Below are 11,700 nucleotides of genomic sequence, written 5' to 3' on the forward strand. Positions count from 1 at the left end.
TGAACAATAGTCAACCCATCTATGTTAAGTGGTCCAATCCGATTCATCCCCTCCCTTTTCCATAAGTAAATTCTTTGCTGTTTTTCTTTGCATCCTTTGGCAAAGGATGCAAAGCAAAACAGGTGACTTGTTTACAGACCAGCTTATGACTATCATAGGCTTCCATGTCACCTGTTAATTTATCTATCCTATGCATTTTTCTTCTCTGCCACTTAGTTGATATGAAAAGTCTAGTAACTTCCCAGATTAATTCTTTGAATGCTTCCCATTTTGAATTTGCTGTTAGTATCATCATCAGTTGGTCCCACTGTATAGAATTTAAATACAGACTACCGTAGACACCTTTACAAAAGCAAAAACCCTTCCCTTTACCCCCTGTTAGTAGTTACCTCTTTGAGTAAATCCCACTTACACACACTGTGATCACTGCCACCTAGTAGTTCCAGTCTATATCTGGGAAATTGAAATCCTCCATTATAAGAAACTCTGATTTACTAGCCCTATATTACTATATTCATCAGGGTCATTTAAGCCTATAACACACTTCAACTCTCAATTTTGCTTTTCCAGTAGTTACATCACACCATATTGGCTTGACACTGCTCTGTCCACCCCCATGTCAACTGGCTGTACTTCCTAAGATTTTGTGTTTCTTATCTAATAGCATAACCCCTCCTCCCTTCCTATCCTGTCCACTCGTCCTGTACACATTGTACTCCCCAAATTCTATTTCTGCATTCCTTATATCTGTGTGACACCACACAGATATAAGGAAGTCTCTGATATTCCAACAATATCTGCCTTTGATGTTTTGACCAACACCTCAAATTCATCAAATTTATTTACTAAGCTACTAGCATTGGTGTACTTGCAAGAATACATGCACCTGTTCCTATTCTTAGCTACCCTAACACAGCCCGTGTATTTACTTGTTCTGCAATGACTCCCCTGCACCTTGTTTTCCAGGCTGCTGTTCATTCCAATAGAAGTAGTGCAAGAGTCACTTTCCCCTCTGCCAGTGACTACTGTTAATGTATTAGTCCATGAATTTTTGCAGTCCCCTCCCACCATTCATTTATACAGTAAACGCTCACTAATCCAGAGTAATTGGGGGAGAGGTCATACGGATTAAGCGATAATCTGGATTAGTGAAGCAAAAGATATCCCTAAAAGACAAAAAAAACACAAATGGAAAATTTAATGATATAGGTAGTGTTGATGAAAATAAAGATATCACTGTAGTGCCTTTAATAAAAAAAAAAAACTCTAAAAAGGCAATACATTTATCGATGGATAAATGTATTGTCTTTTTATACATTTATCAGGTGGCACTGGTGTCACACGCCAATGCCACTTGATCGTTGCTGTGAATACCACTTAAATACAGCTTCCAGCAACACTTTTTTGCTTTTTAAGTGTGTCTATTTGATAGATTGTTTTTATCACTCCCCAAATTGCATTTTAAAGGAAATGTCTTTGTAGATTCTTTGTTTTTTAATATCTGACACAGCCTGTTGGCCAAAACCAAATTCTTTAGCAATTTATTTCCAGAAACACCATTTTCAAGTTTTATTTCTTTGAGCTTGTTAACGATAGTTTTATTTTTTATCTCACTTTTTAATTCTTTAGCAACCGTTGGCACACTATGGCCGTAGTTGCCGATGCACCTAATAAATCCCCAAACAAACAATTAGAACCCATAATTATATAAAATATGTTATGTACGTATGCACATACATATATAAAGAAGTACGCAAATGAAGCGATATAAGCAATAACATCCGTCAGACTCAGAGTTGATTCTGAATAACAGACAATGTAATATATGTTCTCTCTCTCTCTCTCTGCGCAGTCAATCAGTATGCAGTGAGAGTTAATCATCTGCCTTCCTAAATCCCGTGTGTTTTTCAAACTGTGAACAGAATTTTTCATATTTCGATCCGGATTAGTGAGGGTTTACTGTGTCTTTTCCTTTGATTCTCTCTTCCTTAACATAATTTGAATGACAGTATAGATTTTAACTCGGTTTGAAATTGTAGTTACATTATAGCAGTTATTTTTTGCTAATTCATCATTTGTGGAGCAAGAATGTGATGCAGTATGTTGACATTTTGAACAATTCTCCTTCGACACTGGCAAAAGTATTGGGAGGTCCTTTTTATTTCGACATGACACCGTATTATAGTGCACAGTCTGTTATGATTTTGTGAAGATTTGTGTTATAAAAGTAAAAAAAAGTAAATTGCAGCCATTATCAACCCACTGCAGGATGGAAGCCTCCTCAACAATTCATGCTGAGGGAAATGGACCATACTCTGCCACGCTGGTCCAGTGCGAGTTGGCAGATCGACCGTATTCAGCAGTCAGGGGCTTGAACCCCGGTCTACTCAGAGAGCATGTGCTACTGCACTCCCGCTCCTGCCCACTCTGCTACGGAGGCCTACCTAATTGTGTTATACACTAAAGCAATTAAGAATAAGAGGCATCAGCATGTATCTAATTGTATGTTGGGTCAGTTTGCCGCACAAAAAACCAGAATTTCTGCAATAAACCATGCAGCCCTTGCCTGAGACTGACTAATTCAACAGTGTTGTGTAAAAAGCTCATAAAAATTCCTTTGGTCATTGATAGGATTCTTACTTCGTGCCTTTTCCACCCAGTATAAGAGGACTGATAATATCTACTGTACTACATGTGAATGACTGAGGGTGTGCAAAACTTTGGCCTGCCAAGAGTGCCTTCGTGGGTAACACAATTGGTAGAATTGCCATCCTCCCCGCACCAGGTGGAGAGACCTGAGTTCAAGTCCCGTCGATGATATGAGGAATTATGGACTGTCGATTACTTGGGGAATTTTTATGTGCTAAATTAGTCTCAGGTGAGGATAGCTTGATTTTTTTTCTCCCAGAGACTTTTGACCAGCAAAACAAATTCAACCACAACCCATGTAATTTACAGACAATATATACCGGGCAATATGGCCTTAGTTGCTGATGCTCCTAAAACCTTACTATTACTGCCAAGTGCACCATCCTTAACCCCAATGTATACTTTTTTGGACTGGAATGCCATCTTTGTCCTGTGCCAACACATCTGCAATCGAATTTACCACTGCGGCGAAGAAGGGATAGACCCATATACTACTTCAAAATTGGTTTGGAGCAGAGCCTTTTTGCAAGGAAACTAAGGCTAATGTAGTTAGACAATTTTAAATATTGAATCAATGAAAACTTCTTTGAAAACATGTAGAAAGCTGGTTACTTTGACCAAAGCATTGTTATGAAGGAGTAGTTGTGAATGTTAATGCTTGTGCAGCTATTAATTGTTTTAATTGGAAATCATACTTTAAAATGAAATTAATCATTATAGAATAGTTGGTACTGTGTTTGACTTCCATCCAATGAGGAATTGGACATTAGGTATTTTGCTAGATTTAGATGGCTTAATTACATTAGGCTCTAAGAGATCGCATCGCAACTTTGTTTATATGCAAACATTTGCTTTGATTAGGCTTGTCCAGCTTTATTCAACCACTAGATCATTCACTTTAAATGCTGATTAATAGTTTTTATGCTAAGCAATTAACTGGACAATTATCGATATGTCTCATTTTAACTTAATGTTAAGGTTCTATGTTTTGTGCTTCCAAGAAGGTGCCAGGGATAAAGCTGGTATTTTCTGTTAACGCTTTTGCTACATTTGGCATAAGATGGATAGGGCACAGAAGGAATATCCAGACCCACTTGAACTGGAGGCATACTAGTTTAATGACTCACTTTTCTCAAAAAAGTAGAACGAGAGTAGCTCCATGTGGGCAAAGCTTTTACAGCTCCAGCTAATAGAGAAGTTTTTCTTAAATTTTTGCTCTTTTATTGACTTAAATTGGCATATTAATTTATTTCATAGAAGTAGCTTTATATTCCTAGTTAAAATACTTCATTTATTTTGAACTTAGAAATTTTGTACTTTATTACTTAGTATCAGTGTAAGGGTATCCAATCCATGTGTTGGATGAGGTTTTGCAGCTCTGGTGAACAATGTTTTTAATTATATTTAGCTGTTTTATTGACTTAATTTGTTATATTAAATTATTTTCTATAAGTAGCCTATAGTCTCCTAGTCAAGCTCCTTGGTTTCTTTTGAATTTAGATAGCGATTTTGAAAGATAATACTTATGTCCTAGACCAAGAAAGAGGAGAATGGTGATATTCCCAGGTTCCTGAGCTCGATATCATCATTCTTCTCTTTCTGGGTGATTCCTTTCTACTTCTGACTCTTGTTCTCTCTCAGTGACTCCGGGATTTTTTTGGCTGGTGCAGCATAAGCCTCGGGGGCTTCCTTGTGCCATATGGCAAATAATAATAATTTACCATTTGTAACTTGCCGCCATTGTTATACAATACAATGTATATCCCAAACTAGATAGCGTAAGGTTTAACATAAAACCTTATGTTTAACATAGAAAGTGAAACACGCAGCACTGTGGTAGAAATCTGTTAGCTTAGTATAGTATTTTAAATTAATCAGTAAAATTTATTAATCTTATTAAATTGTACTTAAACGAAATCATGACTCAGACTAAAGCAGCAAGCACAAAGTAGCAGTAGTACTGTGGATTGCAGGAGAACAGAGGAGGTGATTCTCCAACGCATCAGTCTAAAAAAATATGTGAAATGTTTATATGTATAAATGTGTAACGAATGGGCCTGGTGTACTGGGCTCCATGGTTATGAAAATATATAGAATGATATCATTGTATCTATTTTCATGTATAAATGTGGTTGGGTGGCTCCTAGACTAACACCCATCTCCACCTGTGATACTGTCTTATTTACAAACTATGTAAAATGGCCTGAATATATGTTAGCATTAGCATTAGTAGAGGCATATGATGCAAGAAAGCAAGCTTATTCAGCATCAGCCAAAAAAAAAAAAAAAACCCTCTCCCATTTCACCCCTCCGTTCGTTCGAAATACCTGTCCAGTTGAGCTTTAAATTTGTTTAGGCTATCAACTTCAACAACAAGTGATGGAAGTCGGTTCCACCAACCAACCACCCGCTGGCCAAAGGCAAATTTCTGCACATCTATCCGACATCCGTCCTTCCTCAATTTGAATTTATGCCCTCTGAGGTGATTATTCTGAGAAAGATGAAGAATCCCATTGGCATTGAGCATGCTCAAACCATTCAAAGCCTTATACACCTCTATCAGATCACCTCGCCGGTGCTTAGTCTCCAGACTCTGTAATTTGCAAAACTTAAGCCTTTCTTCGTAAGAGCAACCCTTTGTTCCATTTACTAATCTTGTTGCCCTTCTCTGTACCCGTTCCAGCAGTTCTACATCCTTCTTGAAATGAGGCCTCCAGACCTGTATACAGTACTCAAGATGTGGCCTAACCATTGCCTTATACAATGGAATGATCACCTCCTTATCCCTGCTAGAAAAATTCCTGTATATCATTGACAAGACACCATGAGCTACTCTTGCAGCTCGTCTGCACTGCTCAGAGAACTTCATATCTGCCTGCACAATTACCCCCAGGTCCTTTTCATTCTCCACCACTGTCAGTGTAGTACCGCAGAGTTGATACATTGCTCTGGGGTTACTGTTACCCATATGTAGTACTTTACATTTGTCAATGTTAAACTTCATTTGCCACCTCTCAGCCCATCTGTTCAACCTTTCCAGATCCACAACCCCCATCAACTTCTGATAAGAAGATGCAGCATGTGCTACTACTCCGTGCTAGTGAAGACTCGAACCTCAAGACCAGTACTGAGGTGCAGATGGTTGCTAACATCCTAAAGAGTGATTATCAAAATGTCAGTCAAATCGCTTAGACCCATCAGGAACAGGGGAGTCATCCTCGAAATTACCACTGAAGAGGACCTAAAAAGCATCTCCTCCAGCAGCTTCCTCATTTGTTAGTGTCCAGGCAGCACCACCAAAGAAAGCTAATCCATCATTACTCATTTACGATCCTAAGGATTTGTCTAATGAAGAAATTTTAGACCTCTAGTACAAAAATCTGGCCAACTATGGGTACACTAAAGAAGTCAAAAGCGAAATTACATTCAGATTTCAAACAAAAACAAATTCCAATTCAACGTGCACAGGGTCATTAGCCAAGAAAGTTCTCTCACCTGATAGAATTTTCTTGGGTTGCAGTGCATACAGATTTCGACTTCACAATCTAAAAAAATGCTTCTTGTGCCTTGGATATGGCCACACCTTGCAACACTACCCATAACTTGCCCATGTGTGGCCACTGCACCTAGCGGGCATGTACATGTGGGGTGCCCCCATCAAGATGAGCAGCCTTGCTGTGCCAACTGCAAACGACGGAAGCGAGAGCATTCCCACTCAGTCTGTGATGTTACTTGCCCTGAGTTCCAACGTGCATTACAAATCGTATGACTGAGAACCTCTAATGAATAGTTCAAATACAGTCAAGCCGAGCCATTGAAAAAAACTGATTCTACTCCACAGGCTTCCACCAACTCAGTCTGGGCTGGGGCAAAGCTAAGAATTATGCAAATAAATGGACAGAGATCACGATCCATCTCCGACGAAATTCGTGTCTCCGCTGAGGACCATGAGATCGATGTTATCACCATCCAGGAACCCTACACTGCTAGAATACAATCTGGACCATCAACGAAGATTATGGAGTCATTCAGCCTGTCCCAGAGGACCCAAAATCCTGCATTGTGGTCTTCAACCATAAACTGGCATCTTGGTCGTACATGGGCTTTTAACAAATTTGCTTCCTGTGTTCAAATCATTAGCCCAGCACTGACCTTTTATCTTATTTCACTCTACTGCCCACCATCTGCAGACTTCAATGACTCACTGAATTACCTAGAATTTGCACTCAATTTCCTTGATGACAAGTCAGTCCTTGTCTTGGACATCAATGCCAAATCCCACTTCTGGCATAGCAATACCACGGACCTTCAAGCAATAATGCTAGAGGATTTCATTGCCTCCCACAAACTCAGTCCATAATCAGCCAAACCAGCACACCACCTACAGCAGCTCCACAGGGGAATCTAATATTGATGTCACTGTAACCACCAGCAATTTAGGCCCATGTATCCATGACTGGCAGACTATACCAGATTTGACACTTAGCAATCATAGAGTTATCACATTCGATCTAACCCCAAATGCAACTAACACATCCAGGATGCCCAGACCAACTGCATTAGTGCTGTTCTCCATCAAGAGCATCGACTGATCCTCGTTTGATGACTGTAGTCAAAGACTTTACCCCACATGAACTGAACTACCTGAACTCCTGCACAGCCACTGAAATAGCAGACGCGATGCAGCAAGTGCTGTTGAAGGCCTCCTACAGGTAGGCCAGTAAAAATCTATCCATCCTACTGCCTGCTCTTGGTGGTGTCAAGAGCTTACTGCACTCCGCAGAGAGGTCCGTCGTGCCCGTCGACTTTATCAGTGCCATTGCGACTGGCCTCCCTGTGAAGTAGCTAGATTCCACAGAAATTATATTGCTAAAAAGAACGAAAACACAAAAGCCATTGCTGCCCAGAAGAAAACCACCTGGTCGGAGTTTGTCCGAGACTCAGGGAACTCCAACCCCTGGGGACTTCTATACAAAATAGCGAGGGAAAAGACTTTCAGGCCTGAAATCTTTGACACTGTAACTACTGGGAACACCGAGACTTCTATCTGGACCGACTCCATCAACTCCACACTTGACAGACTGTTTCTTGAAGATAATCCAGCAGACTATCTACCTGAGCACATAGCAATACGATTAGCTAATCAAACCTATGCTGCTGAGGAAGAAACCAATCCCTTCACAATAGAAGAGCTCACAGCCATCTTCAACAGGATCAGTCCTCAAAAATGTCCAGGAATGGACCTCATTGAGTACGTCTTTGTCCTTCGCTTGTTCAGACTTAGACCCCTATATCTCCAATTACTCTACAACAAATGCCTACTTGGGGGAGTTTTTCCCAAGGCATGGAAAGTGGCCCTGCTGCAACTCATAAGAAAGCCTGGCAAACCCACAGGAGATCCGCGTTCCCTTAGACCAATTGCACTCTTGGCAAATCTAGGCAAAGTTCTAGAAAGGTTCGTGGCCCTCCGAATCACACAACTTCCAGGAAGAGAACCTATTCTCCCCAGCGCAGTATGGCTTCACACCAGGGCGATCTACAGAAGAGGCGCTGTTTGACTTCGTCCTCCGTATTGAAAACTCCACATCTAAATATGAACTGGCCATCTTGGTGGATTTTGAAGGTGCCTTCGACACTGTCTGGTGGGATAGTCCGCCTAGCTAACTACCTCCCATCTCTACAAGCTCTTCCAGAACTATTTCACAGAGTGCACTATCGTGGTTAAATCCAATCTTCTGCAGATAACTAGACCAACCTCTCGGGGGGTGTCCACATGGTTCTGCACAGCTGGCTTTCTAAATCTTTTGAAGGATGCAAAATTGTTGCATTTTCAGATGACCTGACTATGGTTTTTTCTGGGAAATCACACTCCCACCTTGAAAACAGCAAATCTTGTCCTAGCAAATCTCTACTCCTGGACAGTTCTCAACAAGCTTCAAATCAGTACAAGCAAAACAAAAATGATGCTTTTTTAAATCAAAGCTTGACCTACGCCATCCACCACAAATCAAGATCTCCGGAAAACAGCTTCCTATTGTGATACAGGCTAAAGTCCTAGGGGTGGTCATTGATCATAAGCTGAGCTTCCTTCCATACCTAGGGAAGGTATGGAAGGAAGCTCAAGGAAGGAATACCTAGGGGTCAAAACGAAAAGATTTTCAGCTGCAATCATGAGGATCTCTAAGAGCAACTGGGGAATCTCCAACAAAACACTCTCTGTATTATAAAGCCGTTTTCATCCCCATTGTGACCTATGCAGCAGGAGTGTGGTTTCACCGGGTTCAACGAGTACACATGAAAATCAAGGTCAACTCCATTCAACGTGCTATCCTCCTGGCCACTCACAGATTATTCCGAACAGTGTCTACAGTTGCCATCCAGATGATAGCTGGAACTCTGCTGCTTGATCTATTTGTAATCTTCAGAGGGCTTAACTTCAGAATTAAAAAGAAAATACCAACGAAGATACAGGGCCTAGAACTAAATCTCAATGCTGACCCCAAAGCAGAGAGCTCGCTGTTATAATGAACTCGTCAACATTTGGCAGTCTAGATGGAACACCTCACACACAGGCTCCGTTACCAGAAAATTCCTCCCTGATGTCACTTTCACAACCTTGAAAACGGTAAAGACCTGGCTTTCCCTCACCTTGGAATCCTCCTACTTGGTTTCCAGACACGGTTCGCTCAATGAAAAGTTACATCTACTGGGTTTGCTACCAACAGATCGCTGTTTCTGTGGCAGGTCAGAGAATTGGAAACATCTTTTCGAATGCAGGTTATACGATGACTTAAGAATGACCCTGCTGCAGGCTGTGCCGGGTATCTCGGAACAGCAACTAGAGCTGCTACTACAAACACCTGACAATCTAAAGGCATTCCAATCCTATGCATCCCAAGTCTTTGAGTGCAGGAAGCAGAGCTACATAGTTGTAACTGCACCTAACAATACCTCTTCAGTGACTTAAGGGTTCTATATTTGCATTCCACCATTTTCTTTTTTTTTTTTTCCACATACTGTCTGGAGTTCCCACTCTAGTGCAGCTAGTTTATTTATTCATTTATTTTCATTTCATTCATTTATTTATTTTATTTTATTATATTTTTTTTCCTTTCTTTTCTTTATCTTTATTAAATTATTATTTTTCTTATTTATTTAATATGTTCTTCACGTGCTCTGCCCTGAGTTCCCACTCTAGCACAGCCAATTTATTTACTTATTTTATACCTTATTTTTTTCCCACGCACTCTGCCTTGAGTTCCCACTTCTAGTGCAGCCAATTTATTTATTTATTTTATTATTTTCATGTTTATTTTATTTATTTTTTTTTCCACGCACTCTGCCTTGAGTTCCCACTCTAGTGCAGCCAATTTATTTCATTGTTTTTTCTTATTATTTCTTTATTTTTATCATTATTATTTAATATATTTTTTTGATTATTATTTAATATATATATATATTTTTTTATTAATTTATTTATTACTTTTTATGTATTTTTATTTTTTTTTCTCCCCCCTAACTGCACCACAGGTGGTTTTTTTTAATTTTATTTTATTTTTATTTATTTATTATTATTTTTTAGCTCTTTCTTTATCTCCTCACTCTGTAATGGGCCCCCAGAGGAATCTGTCCCACCTTCTGGCAACACTAGGTGGGTCAGAGTCTCTCTTGAGACAGTACGTGTTTTGCTGGGACTGACTCACCTTCCTGTGGTGTGGACGAGTACCCAGAATCATCTGTCCAGGTGACTGATCCTTCTGGGTAGCCAAGCGGCCAGAACATAACAGAACACACACAGAATACACACAAACTTACGTCACACACATATCTGGCCCATTTGTAGTGATACTGTTCTTCACAGAGACACAAGGCGGAGTTGAACAAACGTTCTAGGTGCCGCCCTTACCTATACACATGTCCACATGACAACTTGGCTACATAGTACCCGCAGAATATTCTCACTGATTTCCAGAATGCTAGGATCATCATGGGTGCTGACGTCAACTGTCGATCCCCGGCGTGGTCTAGCGAAACCACAGAGGCAATGCCTGGAGCACTTCCTGGCAAACAGTTCTTTTACCATTCTCAACCAGCCAAACAACCCTACCACCTTTTCCAGTACAATGTATGAATCCACGATCGACATTACATTGGCCTCAAGATCTCTGGCCGGCCACCTCTCTGCAGGGAATGCTGGACCACGTTGGACCATAGGGTCATAACCTTCGAACTCCACCGTACCATAGCCAGACAAAAACCTGTTCGTCAAACCCAACACACATGCCATACAGAAAGCGGACTGGCCATTATTCGAGACGATGCTAAGCGAAACAGCTCAAACTCTTCAAATGGACGAACTAAACCCTGACCAACATCAAGCGGCTGTAGTGAGCCTGATCACCACAGCTGCAAACCGCTGCATTAAAAGGAAAAATCCTACTTGCGGGGTTGTCCCCTGGGGGGCATGCATCTACAGCTGCTTAAACATGAAGCTAACAGAAGGAGAAAGCTGTTCCAGCGAGCACAACTCGCTACTCGGCTTCAGGTCTGCAGTCACAAAATCAGTTTGGTTTCAGGTGGGGCTGCTCCACCCAGGATGCCCTGGAAAAGATTGCTAGAACTGCAGAGACAACTAACAAAAAATACCTTGTAATAGCAATAGATTTTGCCCAGTCATTTAACACCTTGTGGTAGCCAAGCGTCCTCGGCCTACATCCCAGCAAACCCGTTCCAATGCATAAGGATGTACCTCACTAACAAATCGGTCGCCGTTGAGGCCCCATAGTGCTCCATTACTAGACAGATTTTCAGAGGCTGTCCTCAGGCCTGCTCCTCTGGAATATGGTCCTCGACAGCTTTCTGAACCTGGATCTTGGCCGAGTCACATCTCAGGTGTATGTGGATGACCTGGTCCTGGTACTGAGGGAGGATTCCACAGCCATGCTGGAAGCTTCAGGCACCCATGCCATTAGTGTCCTACAGGAGTGGGCCTACAATAATAACCTCCGCATATCCTCTACCAAAACCAGTTCAATACTACTGAAAGGAACT

The sequence above is a fragment of the Mastigoproctus giganteus genome, chromosome 5 (genome assembly GCF_048544385.1).
Source record: "Mastigoproctus giganteus isolate SK-2022 chromosome 5, ASM4854438v1, whole genome shotgun sequence".
In the NCBI taxonomy this organism is placed as follows: domain Eukaryota; kingdom Metazoa; phylum Arthropoda; class Arachnida; order Uropygi; family Thelyphonidae; genus Mastigoproctus; species Mastigoproctus giganteus.